We start from the raw sequence: 24,121 nt of genomic DNA, 5'->3' as shown, positions 1-24,121 counted from the left end.
AGATACATGTTAGTTTAGGTCTTTATTAAGGAATTATATCATTTTGGATAAATCTAAAGTGACCCCATGTTACAAAGAATTTGCTCAGTAATGCACAAGATGGTCCTATGTTGTTTTGATCTCTAAGTTGAAAATTATAGATACTTCTTCCCTGTGTTTGGTTTGCCTCTGTGTGAGTATGCCACAGAGAGACAATACCATGGATTAGAAAACAAACAAGATTTGGTTAAGGAAACAACTGGTATCTTGTCACTGCTCTGGCATTCCATGAATCTTTTCCTTGGGTGAGCTTAGGGACATTTCTTAATGATTTGCTCATTACCCACATAGGGATTTTGCATTTATGCTAAAGGCTGAATTATATAATGGTTCTGAAAGCATCTAACCCATAGTACATGCTTCACCCATCATATCTTCTCCTCTTATGCAAAAGATCATGGATCATAGGAATTTTTGTGTTTTTGCTAATTAGCACAAAGTGATTTTTTTTTCTTCAGAGCATCTAGAAAAAAAGAACAGAAGTTCCAGGAGGACAAGAACAGACCTAATATGCCCAAATTTGCTAATCAGTATTTGATACATAAAGATGCCCAATCAACTAAAGGAAAGAATAATGAAAAGGTTTCTGAGATTTTTACTTTTATCTTTCTGTTTTCTGCTGAACAATAGTGATTTCTAAAAGCCATAAGACATAAAATTTTCACTGGCAACATTTAATTCCTAAAGTTCTTCAACATCTTTCTTATATCCTTACTTCCCTCCTATTATTATCCCTAATAAAATCCAAATTTATCTGTATGCTTTTTAAGGACTTAATTATAAGTTTTTCCCATTTTTTCATTTTTATTTTCTTATATGTTCCTATTAATAGTATACACCCTATACAATATAAACATGATGCTCTTTACTCTTTCCTTAATTGAGATAGATAGATCCATAACTATTTCAGATAGATCCATAACTATTGGATAATTTTAATTATTAAGAAGTTATTTTTAGTTCAGCCCAATTTGAAAGATCTATTTAATTTTGTTTACTTATCATTTCCTTGCTTTTCATGAATAGCTGGACTTTATCTTGGAGCATGGAGAAAGTGCCAGCCCACTTTCCCATTACTGTCCCCATCCTGCCACCCCCACTTCTGGGTCAATATTCTCCTGGGTTTGGATCCCAGGGGAAGAGAATAGGACTGATTATTTCCTATTGAAGGCACAGCTGAGTTCGTCAGGTGCCTTAAGGGGACATCCTCATTACTGCTAAGATTTTTCCATTGCCTCATTACTGCTAAGGATTTTTTTATGTGAACTCCAGCAGTGTACTCCATAGATTCTTGCTTCTAAAGTTATTCTTCCAGCAGGTTGTCATCCTGAATAGGAGTCCAAGGCTAACATTTGCTGTATCAACTTGAGCTACAAGAAACTTACCATGCCAAATGACCAAAGCTCAGACTGCTGCATGGTACAGCTCCTTCTGGCCCTACTATCTCTTTCCAGTTCTTGTCTCTACACCTGAAATAGATACAGGGAGTACTTACTTCCCCACTTCAGTTTGTGGCTGCAGAAATATTCTGTTAAGGAATGAAAACCGCTTAGAACACCTCTAAAGTCTATAGATGACTTTCTTGGAAGTCATCTGCCTTGAATCTCTGCAGACTTCTGAACATAACCAGTGTCTCCAAAGTCTTGTGATTTCCATTCTCTCCTTACTTTCCATTTAGATTTTGTATGTACATGTTTAGGGAGCTCAAAGAGAGAAGAAGGTAGCAGAGTCAGTTTCTCTGTCTTCTAATAAATTCTGAAATGTTTTTTTTTTCCTTTCCCCCCTAAATTTTACTCTGTTCATATTGTTCAGTATTTGACAACTATTTTGTCCTAATTCTGGTGATAAAGGAAAGAAGAATTATCATCATTCTGTTAATTTTTCAAAATAGTGCTTACTTCCCCCCTTAAAACTTTCCATCAAAATGATTAAAACTTAATTTCTTACAGAAATGTCATTCTACCTTTTTTTGTTTTGAAAATAAGGAAATATTAGGAGATACAAGGAAGTCCAAGAGCATCAAATTTCTAAAAATGTCCTGCAATAAATCACTATAAATGTCAAGGGTGAGTGGAGGGTAAAAAAGCAAGTTACTAAAGCAGCAAAAATTACTCATATAGTGCCACAAAGTTTAATTACTTCTAGGTACCATATAGGTGGGACCCACTTAGCACCAGCTAGGCAGATAAAGCAGTGTGCTATTATGAGATGGAGGAAATGGAAATCTAGGCAAACTCACTGAATTATTATGAGGAGGAGAAAGAAAGGCACTTGCAGTCCAAGGGAGAGACACAAGACCTCCAGTGTAGCCCACAACCAGCCGGGTCCACACTCAATTGTGTAATAGCAAAAGGTCAAGTTCATGGCTACTCCAAATAGACAGTCTATCAGTGGTATGTAGGCTCTTCTCTGGTATAATTTTCCTTTGGTGATCTCATCTGGGTGCAGAGAAATGCTTTCCTGAACTTAAAGGATACCTCTCTAGAAGAATGAGCCCTCTTTGCCTTAGACGTAAATATATCAAGCAAGACTTAAATTCAAACACACAGGAAGGCTGGAAGTTGGAAAAGTAGATTCAAGTCAAAATATTTAAAGTATGTTTCAGGATTTTAAAGGTGACAAAACTTTTATTTATTCTTAAAGATATTTGCATCATATTATTTATTAGAACTCACAGCATGTAACGAATCCAGGGACTAATTCTATCCTCTATGTAACAAGATCTTTTATATATATATAAAAGATCACACATATATATATGTATATGTATTCTTAAGCTTTAGTTAGATACAATATCTTTATTTTACATTTATATGGTGATGAGGATCAAACCCAGTGCCTTGTGCATTCTAGGCAAGCACTCTACCACTGAGCCACAACCCCAGCTCCATTAAACATATATTTTTAAACATGAAATTAAGATAAGGACAAGCTACTAACATACTTTCAAAATGAAAAGTTCTAAAAACCTTCCATTTCAAGTAATAATCTGAGTGAGATTAAGCAAGGGAAGAGGAAGCAGAGATCAGGGATCAGAGGGGCTTACACAGAAGAAAAGCAACAAGAATCCTCAGGATGAGAGTGAAGGGAAGGGTGGTAGATTTGTTCTGCAGAAATAAGTGCACATTGGAGCTGAGGGCCATAGAGTGCCAAGGAGCAGATGTGAGAGAATGGCTTATGGTAGATACTATGGGGAAGAATTCAGAATTCAAGTAAAAATGACCCAGCAACCCCTGTACTAGGTGTATATCCAAAAGAGATGATATGAGCACCTTATAGAGACAGCTGCATCTCCATATTCATTGCTGCCTTTCTCACAATAGCCAACATATGGAAACTATTGTCTGTCAATGGAAAAATGGATTTAAAATGTGGTACATATACACCATGGGAAGCTCTTTAACCTTAACAAAGGAGATATTGCCATTGGAGACAATATGGATGAACCTGGAAGATATTATGCTAAGTGAAATAAGTCAGAGAGAGACAGAAAGAAAAATGTTACATGATCTTCTTTCCATGTGGAATGTAAAAAAGAAAAAAAAATCATCAAACATATTGATTGAAACAGAGGGGTAGAATGGTTATAGTCAGGAATGACGAGCAGAGAGAAAAGAGATGTTGGTGAAAAGTTTAAACTTGCAGTTGTGTAGGATGAATTTATCCAGGAATCTAATGTAGAACAGAAGGACTATATTTAGTAATGTTGCATTGTTTATTAAAAAGTTTCCCAGAGTAGATTTTTGTGTGCTCTTACCACACATGCATACAAAATGTAACTTTGGAAGGTGATGGATGTGTTAATTTTCTTACCTGTGGTAATCATTCACTGTGTGTAAGTATATAAAAACATTAAGTGAAAAAAGACAATTATTAATTGGTGGCAATTATAAAAGAAAAAACCATTTCATACTGCATGGCTCATGTTTTAACATTTATTTAGAAATATTGACATTAAAAATGGAATGCTTGAGCTGGGGATGTAGCTCAAGTGGTAATGCGCTCACCTGGCATGCGCGCAGCACTGGGTTTGATCCTCATCACCACATAAAAATAAAATATAGATGTTGTGTCCACCAAAAAACTAAAAAAATAAATATTAAAGAAATTCTCTCTCTCTCTCTCTCTCTCTCTCTCTCTCTCTCTCTCTCTCTCTCTCTGTCTCTCTAAAAAAAAAAATGGAATGCTGATCTAACCAAGAGTTATAATAATTTGGACCTTGGATGAAGAGGAAATATATGGGTGGGAAAGAGTCATGGTGAAAAAGCTATATCCTTAGCAACCATGGTATTTTAAAAATGGCAACATAACCATTTTGAAAAATGGTTTTAAAAATAAAATACTCATAGATTTGATGGTAGTTACCTATATGGAGCAAAACTGAGAATTGTAAGGGCAGTCTTTGGACAGTTGTTTTTTCATAATAAAACAAAATCATTGTTAATACATTGTTACATAACATATGTAAGAAAGAATAGCTCCAATAACTGCAAGAGGAAAAAGTAAGAATGGTAAGAGAATTGATGAAGAAGCCTGGGCACATTATAGGAGCCTCTGCCAGTTTCTCCCATGTATCCCCTTCTTGTGCCTTAATGGAAGCCCAGGATGAAGACTGTATTTATTACCTCCTAACATGCAACATATGGGCATAGCCTTGAGATACCTCTGGCTTGTGAGAGGTAAGTCTGCATCTGATAGCTGCTTCTCAAAGCCCTCCCAAGGACACAGTGTGTCAGGTCTCTACACTTTTTCCTTCTTCGTTCCTTCCTTCTTCCTTTCTTCATTCTTCTCTTTGTCTTGGAGTAAGAACATGGTTGCCACGATCATGTACCATGAGGTTAAGGCCATGCACAATTGAGTTATAAAAAGAAGGAACCTGCCTCTTAACACAAAGGCACATTTGATCTTCCCTAGAAATACTAATGCAACATTTGTTTTGGATTTACTGAAACTCATAATTGAAGATGAACCTAACAGACACATTTTTCACTGTTAATAATATTATTAAATTTGCTGCCAACCAAAATGAAAAAGACATGAATAGAAGACTAAATCAAGGCATTATAATAAGAAAGAGAGTAAGACAGAACCAATATAACAGGATAAAAAAACCATAGCAAAGGTCAAAGTAGACATGAAAATGTGATTATAATTGCATTTCAGATTATTAGAATAAGGTAGACATAATAGGCTATGATAAAATCATGGGTAATATATAAACATACATATTTATATAAAATATACTCATTAAATATACAGTAATATGTTTATTAAGTACGTAATAAATTGAATGAGTAAAAACTATTCTGGGATTGTAAGAGTGAAAATTAGCTTGGACAAGAAAGGAAATAGCAGTCCTGCCATTCATAAGGCTGTGGGTGTAGATAGATCAACTCTGCTTCCAAGTTGAGGAACCTCTGTTTCTTCATTTTACAACAGCTCTAAAATTCTAAAATAAAGCCCTGTTTGAGTAACTAATGCTACTTGCTAATGATATGCCAGGCCCTTTGCCATACTTACCTTTAACTGGGAATAACCAATAGCTAAGCCATCTTGTCTCAGGACAGCACTGAAACCCTAGTTAAGCCAGTTTCTCCATTTCCACCTTTGGAGCAGTAACCACCTGTAATGGTTAATTTAAATTGTGAACTTGATTGAATTAAGAGATGCAGAAGATTAAGAGGCTTCTGGGTGTGTCAATGAGAGTATGTCTAGGAATGACTAGCATGTGGGACAGGGAACTGAAGTGTGTGCCCTATGTGTGGGCAGCACCATCCATAGGATGATGGCTTAGATGGAATAAAAATTGGAAGAGCAAGGAAGCAGCAGCAGATGCAAGCTCAATTCTTCCTGAACAGGTTCTTGATTGCTACTGCAATCACCTAAGTATAATCAGCTCTCACTTCTTCATTCTTCCAAAGCAAACTCTACCAGTGATTCTCCAAGGAGTTTTCAGAAGCCTTAGGTCTTCGGCTAGGGTCACATCTTTGGTCCCTCTTGTTCTGAGGTTTCCATCTCTTGAACTGCACAGCTATTGGTTCCTCCAGCTCCCCAGCCTGCAGACGGCCACTGTGGAGTATCCAATTTCTGATTGTGTAAGCCAATCTAATAAATCCCCCTTTTATAATCATACTTTTTGTTGATTCTATTCCTCAAGAGAACCCCGATAAATACATCACCCTAGAACAGATCCTCAATTGCCTTGCACACTCCATGGACCACTTCTGTGGGAGCCCAAAGCTTACAAAAAGTCTTTTTCTCCTCTTTTATGGGGAGCTCCATACCATGATTCCTCTGGGGGGCCTTATCTCACTGAGTCAATAGCTCTTAAATTGCCAGACTACAGGCTTATTCTTTGTCTTATAGTTTAAAAAGTTGGAATTATGTCTAAACTATTTTATGTCTTTTCTTAAAATAAATTTCAGAGAGATTAAAAATGAAACAGTCAATAAAATTAAACCATAAGTGCACTAGAAAAACATGCATGGCTATAAAAGTAATATTTTGTTAGACCAAATTTTAAAAAATCAGGACACTAATGTCAGAACCCACAAAGGGAACTGTTGCTCACTTTGATTAAAGAAACATTTATAACATTTATATAGTGGGGAAAAATGGGATAAGAGAAATTAAAAGGCAAATGACAAATTGCAAAATATTTACAAATTTTATGCTGTAAAAACACTCATATGCTTAATATATTAGAAGACTTTGTCATTAATGTTTCAAAAATCCTTGTCTTCATTAGAAAAATAGACAAAAGATAAAACAAGAAAATAAACCTTGTGGGCTGGGGATGTAACTCATGGTATGAGAGGCTCTGGGTTCAATCTCTGCCCAGGTTCAGTCCCCAGTAATTAAGTAACTAACACACACATAAGGCTTGACTAAAATATGGAAATGTCTCAACTATACTTGTCATCAAAGACGTGTGGTAGATGAAAACAGTGTAATGTGTAGAATTTTGTTATTGTAAAATATATCTTGAAATTGTAACACTCAGTACCTGAGAATGTGATCTTATTTGAAACTCATTTTTTCCCCCATATTTTATAAACTTGAGGTCACGAGGGTATATCCTAATCCAACATGATTGGTAAACTTTTCAGGGGAGGAAATTTGGACATGGACACAAATAAATACAGGGAGAATGCCATGTGACAACAGAGGCAGAAATGGGGGGATGCAGCTTCAAGCCAAGAGATGCTAAGGGTCGCTGAGCACCACAGGTAGCTAGAGAGAGATCAGGCAGGGCACTTCCTCAAGATTTTAGACCAGCAGGACCTTGCTTCTGTCTCCATCTGGGACTTCTAGCCTCCAAAAACTGCAGACCATAAATTTTTGCTGTATTAAGCCACCCAGTTTATGATACTTTGTCAAGACAGCCCTGGGAAACTAACACAACAGTAATGAAGCACTACTTTTCCACTCTCAGACAGGCACTGATTAAAATGATTTTCATATACTGTTAAGAATGAAGAAGAAATTGATCTAAATATTTATTAGAACAATTTGACCTCAAGTTCATATATGTTGAAATTCTAGTCCTATTTTTGAAATTCAATCCTAAAAATAAGTGAAAATGTAGGAAAAATAGATAATGGAAGGGTATAAAAATAGTTTGTTTACAATAATAATGTAAAATTTCAAGGAATATTTAGATATTCTAAATACTCTATCCTAGCAAGTGGTTTAATAAAATAGACTACAATACCACCCTTAAATTTAAAAAAAAAATATTGAAATGGAAATTGAATTCATTCTTCAGTGGAAAAAAATTCACAGAAGATCACTTCTATGAAATAGTTGAAAAGATATAATCCAAAATGCTCATAGTGGCTATTTTCTGCAAAATAGAACATAATTATTTTTCTTTCTTTTTTTCACCTATATGCATTTCCTCAGTTTGTAGAATGATAAATATGTACTTTTTGATTACATGCCAATTTTTGATTACTTATTTTAATGAATGGAAAAAATAATTTAAATTATATACTTTTCCCTTTAGAGTCAATTTTCTTTTTTCTTTCTTTTTTTTCAATTAAGATACTTTTAGCTATACTAATTATGTTTTTTTTGTGGAGATATTAAGGTTAAAACTAGTAAATAAATGTACCCAATACATTAAACACTTTTCACAAGATCTAATTGGAAAAGCAATTTTATTTTGTCCCTCATAATCTCTTCATATCTAATTAGAGGTGCTGTCCTTACCTTGATAATGGACAAATATGGTTCTCATTGCTTTTATGATATAATTACACATAACTCACATTCTCAATTCAGTAACTAAAAATGTCCAGTTCCAAACACTAATCTCATTTTTGTATTTGATTTAAAATGAAGCCTCTTCTCGCCTAGCTGAGACTGGCTGGATGCAGAACTTAAATGCAGGTAATCTGGCCTTTCTTCTCTCTTATTTTGCTCATTGTTGCCATGTTTCTGGTTTTCCTTCACTCTGCTATTGGGAGAAATTTAGAGGTGAAAGGAGCAGAGAAGGAAAGGGTTATTACTTACTAGGCCCTCCTACGGCTTTGGTCTCTGTGAGTGGCACAGATGTTTAATGCTAGCTCACTGGGGGAGCACCTCAGTTCCTGGGATGCTCTTATCACATAACACCTCCCTGCAACTTCTGTGCTACAGGTGGTGCATTTTTCCCCAGGTTACAGCTTCTCCTTCTGCCCTTGATTTTTCAGGTATCTACTCCTCAAAATCTTTGCTATTGAACAGGTCCTAACAACTCACATATCCTAATGTGTTCTAGGCCATAATGATCCATCTCAGAACTCACTCAGGGATGGAACATCTATTGTCTTTCTGTTCAGCTGCAGAGAGCAGGAGGCACCTAGAATTTCATATTCTATTAAAGATAGATAGTTTATGCCAGGGGGCGACAAGCAACTTGTGTAGATTGATACAGCAGGAGAGGGAGCCGTTTATTGTAGGACCAGAGCGATATTTATACATTCCACACAGCTTATCTAATTAACATAAACTAGATACAGCAGTCAACCAATCAGGAATCTCCACACTTAATGGCTGCTGGAGTTACTTCACAAACCACTCCCTCTGGCAAAATGCCAGGCGCCGTCCTGACTTGTTTACAGACTAACATTTCTCTGGCAAAATGCCAGGCGCCATCTTGACTTGTTTACAGACTCTAACACGTTTACATTTTCTAAGCATATGTAAGTGGATCTAGCTCACAGGTAATGGCAGAACACTGGTTTTTGACTTGGGAATTATGGTTGCTACCAAAAAGAAAACATCCCAGTTTTCTTGCATTTTTAGACACACTGATTTGTGTTTCCCCACAGGCTACTAAAACTATCTTTGAGCAACATCACTTATTTTATTCTTTCTCCAAATATCGTTTTAACTTCCTTGTCTCCAATTCGTAGAATCCTGGGATTTTTATAAACATTTAATTCTTTTTGTTTTATTTATTTATTTATTTATTTGTTTGTTTGTTTGTTGTTGATGAACACAATGTCTTTATTTTATTTATTTTTATGTGGTCCTGAGGATCAAACCCATTGTCTCATGTGTGCTAGGCAAACACTCTACCACTGAGCCACAACCCCAGCTCCAGCAATTAATTCTTTTAAAATTCTTTTTCCTCTGCTTTTCTAAAATCACCCTACATTTGCTTTCTAAAAGCACTACCCTAAGCACAATTTAACACAATAGCATAATGTTCAAGCATCTGGCCGGGAAACATGGCATTCATTTGCTTCTTTTACTAGAAGGATATCCTGTATGGAAAGAGAAGAAGGCAAGTAATGAATCTCCTTGCCAAATGAATCTCTGGATTAATAGACTAGTACTATCTGCTAGGAGGAAGAGACCTGAGCTCTTAAGTGCCTTTGTCAGGATATCCCTGATGAAGGACTACCCGTAATATGTGGAACTCAGGTTCTGTGAGGCATGACTCCTTGCAGAATGTCACACAGACTATAAACCCTACTGCAGTGAAATGGAGATGCTTTATAATTAAAACACACCTTCCTGTGTAAGAAACCCAAGAACCTCCCATATGGATTGTATCTGTTGTCCTGGGCTAGAGGTGCATGCCACTTCTCTTGATGTTCTATACCTCCCTCTGCTGCATTCTTACTTCTTGAATACCTTTTATTTTTGTATTAATTTAATGAAGTGTGGTATTAAGATTCCTGTCACATGAATCTGACTTAATGATCTGATCTTCAGCTCTCATTTGAAAGCTTCATCTTAGATTATTATTCTGTAGTAATAACTTTCCAGGAACTTTATGTTTACTTCCAAAATACATCATACTGATATAATTTTGACCTTGCCTTCAACACATTTGGACTGAAATTACATTTCTTTGTTGGGAAAGGCATTAATAGGTGCCATTTCACAATTAGCTGATTAAAAATGTTTCCTACACATAATTATTTTTCATACCCACAGAAATTATTTGGACAATGAATAAACTGCCTTTAGTTCCTACTGGACTCTGGATAATTCACCTATACTTTTCACATATTCTTAAATCTTTAAATTCATTTTCATTTCAAGGTTTAAATTCAGTCTCTGTGATTTTCAAAATTTATTATATATATATTTTTGGTATTAATTAAAATTCCTATATACCAGGCCCTTTTCCTCCTCTTCCTTCTCTTTTCTTTTTTTCTTCCATGCGTTAAGACTGGTTCAGATCTTGCTTTCTGTTCTCCTCTGGAGACCCTACTTTTTTTCCTGGTTGGTGTCCAAAGGGGACCTCATTGTATCTTTCTCTTTTCCTGCCATTTTGGAATGCAAATAATTTGGCTGTCTTTATCGAAGCTCTTCTCCAGAAACATCACCAATCTAATTTAATACAATTGGCACCTGTGCGTCTAACAACCACCACAATCCTCTGTTTGAAGGACTGCCACTCATTTTTGGCTAGGTCTGATTATAAACACAGGCTCATTGGAGATGAAATGTATTGAAGAAACATTTACAAGCCATTGTTCTGGAAGCTGGGGGAAGAAAGTTTTTCATTCTAATGACTTTGATCTGGATTAGAAAGGGGAGGTTTAACCATGAGTACAAGGTCAAAGGAAGAAACAGAGAAATAGAAGATATTGTGAAGGAGAGAAAAAGTTCCCTTCCTAGTGGGAAAGACAATGAAGCTTTAAAAGTGAAGAAAGCATGCACTTGAACTCTGAGTCTTGAGGCATGGGGTTGAACAGACTTCAAAGATGGGTTAGATTAAGAGGAAGGGGACTAAGAAATCATGGAGGGGTACGAGACAGCAGAATCAGCCTAGGAGGAATGATTGACTACTAAAGGATTTTTAACAAAAAGTCATAATGGATTGTCATATGTGTTGGTTCTTTTGATTTAAAAAAAGAAATTTGGTGGCTCTCTAAACATGATAAAAATTGTGGTGTAAAGTAAAACTGCTCTAGGTATTTGAATAGTCATTGTGAAGGAAAAAAAAAAAACACACGTTTGGGAGGCAGGAGTAGTTGTGTTAATCAGAGTTGGCAAATCCCCTGTCAACAGTCAGGCTTCTGTTCTACCCACTTTCTGCTCCCCTTGCCAGGCAGCTGGCAGTTAATTTCTACTTATCTAGAATTGACTAAAGCAAAGAATTTATTCAATAGCATTTTCCTCCAAGGACTCCCTTTGACATAATAATAGCTTAAAAGTTTATAGATCTTTGAAGATTTTTTATTATTATTCAATACCAAAGTAGAACATCATCAAAATCTTCATCAATAAAATATCATCTACTCACCAGTGTGAGTTGCTAAACTTTAGAAATATGTCTCTGCTAAACATGAGCAAAATAATCCAACAGAAATACAGGTCATAGACTTAGCATCGTGATTTAAAAAAAAAACAAAAACGTGATTTATAAAATGGGAGCAAAGACATTTTAGAGTCATGGTTTTCACCACTGGAAAACAAGGTCTTCAATCTAGACCTGTGGGAAATGCCATGTACTCTAAAATCTGGTAACTTTTCCCCAATCTTGCTGCTATCTTAGACAAGTTCCACTTTGAATAGTCACACTTTGAATATTGAGATAGCTTTGAAATTGTTTCCCTGCTTCTAGTTTTGCTGTTTATCAGCACAGCTTCATTATTCTGTGGAAATCTAAATGAGATCCTACTAACTCACTTGTGTTGAAAACCTTCCAAGGATTCTCTTCTCCTGGGCAGTGAGGCCAAAATCACCCCCATGACTGTCAAGAAGTAAATGACTTACCTCCCCCACTTTGCCTTTTAGACCCTATTGGTGTTTTATTCTCTTTTTCTCAATAGCACACTAGACACCTTGCTACTCTTTATACAGGCCAGTTTGTGTCCTTCCTCAGGGACTTTGGAGTTGCTGCCCCTACACTTTGGGTGTTCTTTCCCCATAGGAAACCTCCTCCCTCAGCTCAAGTCAGCTTCTTGTTTTACTAATTAACATATTATATATTTTAATACTGTATTATTTACGTTTTACTATTAAAATACTATATCTCTTTTAAAATTTATTGTTTCATTTTATGTCTCCCTGAATAGAATGCAGACTCCATGAAGACAGGGATTCTTACAGTTTGGCAACTGCTGTCTCTCTCCAATGTCTAGAACAGTTCCTGGCACATTAGAGATGCTAATTAATATGTGTTGGATGGATGAATAAATTAATTTTATTCATTACTGAATCCCTGCTGGCATATATTTTGTATGCTAAATTATGAATATAGCATTTTGATTTTTTTTCATCTGACAACATGGGAAATTTTATTCAAATGTTTTCTTTAAAGTTTTGTAGTTACAAGTTTTCAATGCTCCTTGGCATTGAAAAAAAAGTATAGAGATGAAAACTATTTCCTAAAATTCAATCTAAATTCTAAAATAGTTTAAGGTAATCAAAATACAGCAGAATTTTTCCACATTATCTTCTGACTAGGGTGTTGATATTCAAGCAATTAGAAACTTCATCAGTGGCCATATGGTCAAATGATCTCATTATAGACCTTTGAATTAATTTGCATTTTTCATTACACTTCTATTTTTTTTTCTTTTTCTAATATCCTTTTCTCTTTTTTCAAAAAGCAGTGGATTATATTCTCTAATATAAAATTTCTTTGGCTAAAAGAGAATTTTTAATATTATCAGAATATGTTTCAATACATAATTCTCACATTCCTTTAATTATTTGCTTGACAAACTAAGTATTGAATATAAATTTGTGTAGATGAGAGTATTACCAATTAATAATTTTAATGATCTTTAAGTCACACATCTTTATTCAAATATATATATATATACATCTGTTATAGTAATTTATGAGTGGGAATTTATTGGTAAATTAAATTCTTACAAGTTACACACACACACACACACACACACACACACACACACACAGTCCTTTCTTTCTTTCAGAGCTTGGTATATGTTTTTCCAGGATCTCCTGGCTTTGAAGATCTGGATTTAAAACTCTGCTAAAATACAAATTGGTCTCCTCCTACATGTGATCGGATTCCTCTCTCTTGCAGCCTTTAAGATTCTATCCTTATTCTGTATGCTAGGCATTTTCGTTATAATGTGACTTGATGTAGATCTATTGTCATTTTGTATATTTGGTGTCCTGAAGCCTCTTGTATTCAATTTTCCATTTCATTCTTCATATTTAGGAAATTTTCTGATATTATCTCATTGAAGAGATTGTGAATTCCTTTGGTTTGAATCTCTATGCTTTCCTGTATCCCCATAATTCTTATATTTAATCTTTTGATACTATCCCATTATTCTTGGATGTTCTATTCATGGTTTCTCATCATCTTCACTGAGTGATCAATTTTATTTTCCAGATTGTATACTTGTCTTCATTATCTGACATTCTGTCTTCCAAGTGATCTAGTCTGTGGGTGATGCTTTCTATTGAGTTTTTTTTTTTTTTTTTTTTTTGGTTTTATTGTATCCTTCATTTCAAGGATTGATTTCTTTCTTTCTCTCCTCCTCCTCCTCCTCCTCCTCCTTCTTCTTTTTGGATCTCTCTTTCTTGAAGTAATCTGTTACTGGTATTTGCTCCCTTATCTCTCTGTTGGTGTGATCAATCATTGCCTGTATTTGCTCTCTTATCTCTTTGTTGGAGTGATCAATTTATGCCTATATTTGTTCACTTAGGTCATTATTTAATTCACGTATCATTTTAATTATATACATTCTGAAATCCTTCTCTCACATTTCATCAACTACACTGTCCACGGATTCTATTATTGTAGTATCTTGGTTTGTTTGGGGCACTTTCTTCCCTTGTTTTTTCATGTTGTCTATGTGTCCTCCATTCTTGCCCTGAGGATCTGAGGTATTACAGTTTCTACCCTATAATCTTGTAGTGTCCATGCAGATTACATGTACCTCAACTTGGTGTTGGGCTTCCTGTCCCTGGCTGGTGTCCCACATGGATGCTACTGCAACTAAAAGTGGTGGTGGCAATAGCGGTGGCAACTCAAGATAGCAGTGGGGGTGACCCAAGGTAGATTCAACCACTTTCAGAGATGTGGGCCTTATAATGGCTTTGGGATAGTGTTCTGAGATGCAGCTGCTTCTAGGCCCTGTCTGCTGTTGCCAGGTGGAAGCTTCTGCGTGAGGAAGGCTATAGTGATTGCTTCAGTGTTCCAAGATGGAGATGAGCTAGGCCTTGGCCCCCAGGTGGGCCCATGGGGGTGGGGGTGCTGAATCTAACCTGGGCCTGGGCTCCTGTTCATGTCAGTGGAGGTGGTCCTAGACCTGGGCTTGTATCCAGCCTATAATTCTATTTCTAATTTGTAATACTATATTTGATTATTTGTGTGTGTATGCTCAGAAAACTTTGGGAGTTCTTATTTCATTGAAAAATATATACCTTCAGGTGGAATGTAAATAATATCTATATTCCAAATTTAAATTTTAAATCACTGTTATTAATAAAACAAAAATAAAAACAAGTGATTTGCTTCACTGATGTGTCTGAACATTTTCCATGCACCTCTATGAAAGAACTTATATAATAGTGCTATGTTTTTTGTTCACTAGTTAGGTTCAATAAAATTTTAAGAAAATGACTTTTTAAAATTAACTGTGTCTCTATTTAATTTAATTTAGTAAGAGTTGAGAGGGTCTCTTAATTTAGGGAAAGTCTCTGAGAACTTTTCCCCATTTTCTCTACCCTCTCCATAAAGGAAAATATCTTAAATATAGGTCAGAAAGTGCCCGTTAACTGGATTTTGATTTGCTGTCATTCACCCTTCATTGTACAGTCTTTTTTTTTTTTTTTATAGCTCTTCCAGGGCATTTAGAAATAATGATCCAATTCTATTATCTTCACAGCTACAATTTCTTCCATACATCTCCAATACCTGATGAGTGGCCCCTTTCACTAGTACAGCCTCCTAGGTGTGAATGTTTTAGCAACTGGATTGTCACTTTATGCAAGGGAGTGGGGAGGGTTATTGGCACTTCATGGCCACTAATGATGGGACACTTATTGCTAGTTGGGTGTGAGTGATCCAGCTTCAAAACCATCTTATTTTCTGCTCTCTCAGACCTGAGAGTATATGTCATTCCTGAGACATGAGATGGAGTCTGAGATGCCAGATGTTTATTAGGGACCAACATTTGCAAGAGGGAGGGGAAGGAGCATTATTGGGAAGAAGAAGAAGGCAAACTGCACAGCAGCTCTGAAAAGTATCAGCCCACTCTGCAGGAAGTTCATGAGTGAGTTTCATCCATCAGAATGTCCTATATTAGTCCAGGTTTTTATAATTCTGCCTCACATGGTGACTGGATATAGACTTCCTCAAGAAGGACTAGGACCTTGAACCAGATAATGCTCCTTATAATGCTCTAGAGAAGATAAGAGAGGGAGGCTGTCTTCTGAGCATACTTCCAGCCCTGGAAAGCCTGTCTTTCTTTGAAGTTAAATTTGGATTGCATATTTCCATGCATACCACAGATATTCTGGACTGTTAACCAGAGTTCAGTAGCCAGATCTTGGTGGATGGTTGTTTTTAAGTCCTGCATTTACTTTCCACTTAGGTAATTTGGCATCGGGGCAAGAGTTGTATTTTGGAAACATTGGTTAAGCTTAATGGTTGTGGTTATAGAATGGAGTTTTAACTTAAAAGAATGGTTAAAGCATGGAATTGTAAACTACATTGCTGAAGCATAAAATACCCTTAGTCTTGGGCACCACTGAAAGAAGTTTCATTTTTCTTCATAAAGGAACCACTGTGATCTGAGCTGATATGTGGACCAAAAAGGTGTTACTATTGAAGCCAGTAGACAGGAGAGCATGAAAATGTACAGAATGACATTTAGTGGAAATACTGTAAACCTTTCAATTGTACTCTTTAAAAAGTGAATCATAGTCTGTATGAATTGTATCTCTATAATTTTTTTAAAAAAATCTTTGTAGAACAAGTTTTCAACTCATCATTTCTTAATAGCCAAAGAAGGCAAACATCTTCGATATGACCTTGTAGGGTACTTGTTACAGCCTCAGATAATCACCTCACCAGTCTTTCCCACCAAGTAAGCATTCCAGATATATTATGCTACATAAGGGTGGGGGTGGAGGTAGAAAAGAAGTAGATCCTAGAGATCCTGTTATTTGGGGCAGAGGGTTTTCCAGCACTTATTTAAAGTATTAAAACAGATGCGACAATTTATATTTTGGACTGGCAAAGAGGGTCAATCAAATATGATTGCTTATGGGTTTGTCTTTTTAAAGGAGCTTCTTTGAAAACTGGCTCTTGTCCAGAAAAGAATGGCTTCCAAGGATCTATTTGGAACTCCTTGAGGATAGTGAAACCATTGGTGCTTTGAGACTAGTCAGACCGTCATCTATTCAGAATGCATCATAAAGGTGCCTACTAAATACCAATCATTAAGCTGGCCACCATAAACACAGAATTGACTGGGATGATTCTTGCTGTCATAGAAGAAAAGATTTTAAAAACCCTCAGAATTATACTTTACTTTATTCTGTAATAGATTCATGCAGAGAGCCTATGGGGGTAAAAAAAAAAAGTTTTTGTAGAACAAGTTTTCAACTCATCATTTCTTAATAGCCAAGGAAGGCAAACACCTTCAATATGGCCTTGTAGGGTACTTGTTACAGCCTCAGATAATCACCTCACCAGTCTTTCACACCAAGTAAGCATTCCAGATATTTTGCTACACAAGGGTGGTAGCTTTTTACAAGTATAAATCACTTGTACAAAAATTGTGCCTGCAAAAATTGTATTTGGCTGACAAAACTTAAATTGTTTTGTGGCCATATTCGTCTGTTCTTTTATTTTCTCTTCTTATTCCCTTCCAGTCTTCTTTTGGATTCTCCTAGTTCTACATACGAAACAAAGTCATAATACTTCTGGGAAAATATACCAGAGAGGTAATATAATGGTGAAAGCATCAAACCAAGTATTCAAGAGGAGAAGCTGGGATCTTATATTGGCAACTACTTCTGGTTCACTCACTTGGATTATTATGCTATTTAGGAGAATATGCATGCCAAACACTGTAGCAAGACACTGGCACCTAATGAGATCTCAATACAGTTAGTTGAGATAGTCATAAGGGTTCTGGGTGGGAAACATGATTTTGTGTCTGAGCAATGTGTATTGAAACATTGAGAGTCACAGTTTCAGAATAGGAAGAAAACTTAAAAACCGATCATAATATGGATGTAAGCCACACCTCTCCTTTTTATGTTTAAATATTTTCTGTATTTTTGGATTTTTTTAAATTTTCAAAGTAGTCAATACATAGACAACCAATCTACTTTAAAATCACTTGAAGATTATTGAGGAGATAATATTATTGAAGAGATAACATGTATTATTAGAAGAAAATTGGCACCAGTATTACTACTAATCCCTGCTTCTTTTTTAATTAACTGATTAATTTTTTATTTGTTCTTTTTAGATATACGTGAAAATAGAGTGTATTTTGACATTTTATACATCCATGGAGTATAACTTATTCTAATGAGGATACAACTTTTGCAGTTGTAAATGATGTGGAGTTTCAGTAGTCACGTATTCTTAATGGAGATAGAGGCATTCTAGGACTTGTTGCAAGAACACAGGTTGTAAGCCGTGTACATGATTCAGGAACTCTGAAGGTTCTATTCCATGTGCACCCCACTGACCCTTCCCATCCATGCAGAGAGCTGCTCTTATCTAGATCAGCACATCTGCAGACTACAATGGCCAACAGTGGGGATTTTACAAAATAACTCAGACCTGGCCAGAATCAGAAATATCTAATTCCCAGTCTAATGTGATTTGTGATCTAAAACTTTGCATAAAAATAAGATTAATTGCTTTAACACTAAAGGAATAATTATTAATAGCTTTTTAGATAGATGTGAAAGTACTCTTCTTATTGGGTTGCACATATGATTTATTTCTTTTTTATTATCAAATATGACCTATATTTAATAAAATCTATTTCTTCTTCAGCCCTGAACCACAGATGCAGTACTCATGTAATGCAGTGTAATGTGGCTTGCAGCTGCCAAGGACCATAAATAATGCACCTCAGTAAAGCACTGTGATCAGGTTGCTGGTGCATACAGGCGGCTGCAAAACCAGTCTGACACCAGCTGCAGGCTATTTCTACTCAGTGGTTCAGCATACTGAGAACAAGATGCCAAGGTTTCCTTGGGCAAACTGGCAGGTCAAAACTAGGATCCAGGGCCAAAAGTCATTATTTATTATGAAAATTTAATGGACATTAAATAGATTAGAGAGAACATTAGTTAACAACCACCTACATCACTTCAGAAATTAATATTAATTTCATAGTTATTAAAGTTTTATAAAAGAAGGATATTACGTTCTGCTTCAAGCTTTTGGAAATAGTTGGGTTTATTACCTAAGGTTGTGAGCAGGGCTGCATCCACATTTGGCCCTTCTCGGAATTCACAAAAATTCCAAGACAATAAATGTGTTCATGTAATAGCATATGAAAATGTTTTGCTATTTGCAGTAGTTATTATAAGATAGAGTTAATAGTAGATATTGGAGAACATACAATTTGAATTAGATTCAGAACACATTGAGAAGAGACTTTAGAAAATCAATTTTTCTTATAATTTGAGTTTTACTTTAAGAACTCAAAATTTATGCTGAATATGAACCAACACAATTCATCAATCACAGTTCCTAAGTGTGACTTTTCTCCCCTTTATCTGATTACTCGATAATTACTTGACCTGACTGGGGAACAAAGTGCCACTTTCTCCATGTGATGGCACCTTGATGTTTTTGTAGAGAATCTCCATTTGGGGAAGATGTAATACTTTTAGATGTGATAAACGACTTACTTAAAAACTACAATATTGCAAATATTATTTGCAAATATTATTCCAAGGACAATAACTTTCAAAAAGTTGAAGGATGAGAATCCACACTTTCATAGGTTTTCTCCTAAGAAAATATCTGATGATTTCTCCTAAGAATTTATTAAATAAATACATGAGATTGTTAGATAAATACACTTGACATGAAATTCTGGTTTACTAGAAATAATTAGTGAGACCTATCAAATGTTTTCCAATATTTTCTGTTCTAATTAAATGTTAGAAAATGTCATGGACTTTTTTTGATCATGTGTATATATCTGGTTAGAACTTTAAAATGCTAGCTTTCTAAATGACGTGATGGAAGCTCTCCTCTCTGGATTATTTTGGATGAAGAGCACTCAGGTGTTGGATATTCTGGAAGACAATTGTCATGAAATGACTTTCTGTTTCCACTTCTAACTAATCTTCATCCTGTTTCATTAGACAGTTGTCTTTATCTGGCTTCATCCCCAATTTGTTTTCATTTCTCCTTTTACCGTCGTCCTGTTTTCCTTTCTCTTTGGGCACTGCCCTTATCCCTACTCCATTCCACACTCTTCTATTTTTTCCTCTCTTTCTGGCCTCAGCCACAGTTCAAACCCTTTCCAAATTAAGTGTACATCAAAACACTCTAGGGCAGTGGGATTTCTTTAAAATCAAACCAGTAAAACCTAGAGAAAGAGGGGAAACCATTTGCTTTTGCCAAGGTGCATGCCATTTTTACCCATACTTCAGATTCACCTGTTTAAATACAGTAAAAAACCAACTCTGCTGTTTAAATTTAGTAATACAAGTTAGTCAGCTTTCTACTGAAATGATAAAATAATCTTAACTCTCCTGTTTTTCAGATGGGAGGATTTTCTGATTGTCATGTCTGGTGGAGAGTATGAACTGCAAACAATTCCTTGATATCTTGTGATATGTTGCTGTACTATTCTACTAAAGAACAGCAGAAATAAATTAGTTTTAAATTATAACACAGGTAAAAACTTTATGTTTTACTAAGACTTGGAGGCAAATCAAGATATTTTTCTATTGAATTCCTCAAAAGATGATTATAGAGACCACTTTCAGAAGATTTCATGACCTGGTTATTTAGAAACCCAGCACTTATAGAAAAACTGTAAGAAATATCATGAATCAAAGAATCTACAGTTAAAACAAAAAAAAATCAATGTCATAAAAATTTTAAGAATTTAAACTATAGATATTTTTCTGTATAATCCTGAAGGTTTTGGTTTAAAGAATATTTTGCTACAAGGATTTCTGGGTGACAAGGAATATTTATTATGGTGTGTTTCAACACTGTCTTAATAGATAGTATATTTATAGACTGTAATGTGTATGAAGTAAAATGACACTCAATTGTAGACTAACCTTTTAGAATATGTATTACTTAATTCTTATTCTTAATGTCACAACAGTTGATCACTTACCCTACTGACATTTTATTAACATTTATAATCATTCATTAAAATAATAGGTTTTATTTTACCTTTTTAATTTCCAAATGTGAATCAAAGATTTATTTTGACCCTCTTGAATATATATATATATATATATATATATATATATATATATATATATATATATATATTAATTTGATTTAATTTGGAATCCCTCATTTGAGGTCATAGTATGACTGAAGAGGCAAGATAAAATCAGGTTCTCAATGTAATTTGGGGGTTCTTTTAAAGTTCCACCCACATCAGCTTCCTTTCATAAAAATGTTTAAATTATCCTTTGCATCATGGAACCCAGAGTCCTGATTTAAGTTATAGCTAAGTTTGTGTAATTATGGCAAAATTAACATAAGCCTGCTTACATGGTTCTGAATTTATATCAGTTTGCAGAAATGTGATGGGATAACCACCCATTAACTTCTTTGTTACTACAGTTTTATGCCTAAAAGGTCATATTTGCATATGATAAAAGAGCATATGACTGATTAAAGAATTCATGAACTTTCAATCTTATGAATCCTAAAATCATATTAATATGGCATCTAACTACTTAGCAATGGGACCCTTGGAGCACTGGAGGGTTTTCTATATATGATACATGTTTGTTAGGCTCATGAATATTTCCTCATGACTGAAGGGATCAAGTTAATGTCAATACCCAATGAGAAGAAGACAGGAGGAACTGCTGAGGTAGACCTTTTGCCAGGGTGGGTAAGGCATTCATGCTTTGGAGCCAGATGGAACAAGTTCTCTGGCTCTCAGACCTTGGGCATATTATGCATATTGGTTTACTCAATTGTGAAATATGAGTGTAATGATAAGTGCATTTTAGAAGGTAATTTAAGGAAAGTGCTTAGTAGTGTCTTGTCTATAATATATATTCAATAAATAAATATTATTTGTATTGTTATTATTTTAGTGTACAGTTATAATTTCAGTTGCTATTCCATTTACTATAACATAATTCCCCCAGGTAACTCAGCCATTTGTCACAATATCTTGGTTCCAAGTATGGAAACTTGGCATAGACAGTTCCATCTCCTTACTATCACTTTCCAGGAAGAGTTCAAGGATTCTTCTTAAAGTGAGTACAATGAAGCTTTCAGCATCACCTTGTTTAATATTTAGTTGGAAAATTCAAAAGAGTATACTTAGTCATTACATAAACTCAAGTAATGTTTCTTCAGTCATAATAAGAGCAGGGAAATCTTTTCAGTGGTTTTCAGAGTGTGTTTCCCAGATCAGCAGAGTCTGGGAACTTGCCCCTAACCAGATCTCCTAAATCAGAAACCCTTGGGTGGGACCCAGCAAACTGTATTTGAATAAATCTTGCTGATGTCTCTGATACATGTTAAATTTTGGGAGCTATTGCTTTAGTGTTTCTATCTATAGGAGGCTATAAATACTAATAATCTTTACATAGAAATTATAGGAGCAAAGACCCTTTTAATTGATGGATATAGTTTCAAATTTATAGTCTTCTGTTCAGAGGATAAGTCTGGCAAGAGAGTACTTGGTGATAGAATGAACCAAAGTGAAAAACTTGAGTGTGGGTGGATTTAGAAGAAAGAAATAATACTGGAAATAAGGTTTTGGTGTTTGAAGAATCCTTGCTGTTGTAGTCTGCTGCTGGAATTATGTTAGAGTGGTAAAAGGCAACCCCCATAACATAAAATAAAATAAAATAGTTGTTTCATAGCATCTATTCTGCATTTCCTATGATTGCACATTCAAGGGATTATGGTCATTTTACAGTGTTTTGAAATCAGAATCAAATTACCATATGAGGGATAAAAACTAGAAGAGAGAAGGAGTGGATAGTGGGAATGCTAAAGAAGCCATAGGTTTTTCCCACTAACTCAAAACTGGACATGAATAGAATCCTTAATATGAACCTGGAGTCTAGGTGCTGTTTAGTTCTCATTTCAGCCTTACCTAATTGAATTACCTGTGCTTTTCAGAAATGAAGCATTAACTGTCCCAAGGAGTATATGTAGTATAGCGAGAAGAACCCGTGCTTTAGAAATAAAGCAGATCTCACTTACTATTTGACATTAGCACATTATTCATGTGTCAGATGTTTAATCTGTAAAATAAGGCAAATGATACCTACCCTTTTAGATAGTGGTTCCCAAATGTGGACATGGGGCAAAACGTCCTTGGTGGGAGTTGTGGATGGTGACAGGTTCAGAGAGGATATTGCACTTGATGGGCAGTTCAGGGGTGCAGGGCACCCCATCACAAAGGACCATGCTCTGCACTACCATTTTCTGCACTTCTTTTTGATGCCTCTAAGATATTCTTGTGGGTTAAAATTCTCTTCATAATTATCTAAGCCTAGAATTAAACTGTGTTTTATAGAAACATAAGGTATTTTTTGCATGATTTTAATATACACTAAATTCTTCAGTAATATAAATTACTAATATGTAAATTCAGGAAAGATTATACTTTGTTTTGTTTGCACTTCCTTATCAAAAGTTGTTTATCCTTTAGGGGGCAAATCATATAACCAACAGTGATATATGCAGGTAATTTGATCATCAGGAAAAAAAAAATGTGCATCAGCCTGCTTTTGAGGAGGTTGCATTCCCAGTGGTATTAAGTAAGGGGTAAATCACTGACTGCCTCATTGTGTCTCCTAGTAATAATTCCTGGGCATTTTTTTACTAAAAAACTAATTGAAATATGTTAATGAGATGCATATTATTTTAACATAAATTCATTTTTTTTCTCCTTTATATTACAGTTAAGAAATTATATTATTTTTAAAAATTATGAGTGAAGGTAGTTTATATGAGCTATAAATTTAAATTCAGGATAGTAAATGTAGAATGGCAATCTGTTCTGAAGGGAGATGTCAGATCCAAAGACTGGGGTTTGCTTTAGAGAGGATGAAATGAGGCAATGTTATTGGAATAGTTAACGTAATACCTGATACCTAAGAAGTGTTCATACGTAGTTGCTGTTATTTTCATAATTAGGAGGTAGTGGCCCTGGTGGGATTGGGTACCAGTGTAAATAGTACCAGGTGGCTACTTACAGGCCAGGATGACTGTTTCTTGTTTTGAAATGCAAATCCAGGCCAGCCTGATGCTGGGTATGTACCCATGGCAACCTGTACTTCAGGATGATGGTGAATGCAGCCTAGGAGTTCGGAGTTTAACCCTAAGTCTCTAAGAGAAAGGGGAGACAGGAGACAATCTGAACTGGAAATGGTAGAAAGATTAGGAATTTGATTCAACACATTGGTTTTTAATGCTGAACAGACATGG

General features: G+C 35.3%; 1 long non-coding RNA gene across 1 annotated transcript in view; it reads left to right on the top strand.

Moving 5' to 3' along the window:
• Positions 1 to 21,905, top strand: part of LOC143642130 (uncharacterized) — an 82,434-nt gene extending 60,529 nt beyond the window's left edge. Inside the window, exons 2-3 of the long non-coding RNA XR_013155595.1 lie at positions 20,232 to 20,365; positions 21,820 to 21,905. This is a non-coding gene — a long non-coding RNA (uncharacterized LOC143642130). The remainder of the gene's footprint in view (positions 1 to 20,231; positions 20,366 to 21,819) is intronic.
• Positions 21,906 to 24,121: the final 2,216 nt, after the last annotated feature.

The sequence above is a fragment of the Callospermophilus lateralis genome, chromosome 9 (assembly GCF_048772815.1).
Source record: "Callospermophilus lateralis isolate mCalLat2 chromosome 9, mCalLat2.hap1, whole genome shotgun sequence".
NCBI classification, from domain to species: domain Eukaryota; kingdom Metazoa; phylum Chordata; class Mammalia; order Rodentia; family Sciuridae; genus Callospermophilus; species Callospermophilus lateralis.
This window is presented reverse-complemented; position numbering and strand designations above follow the sequence as displayed.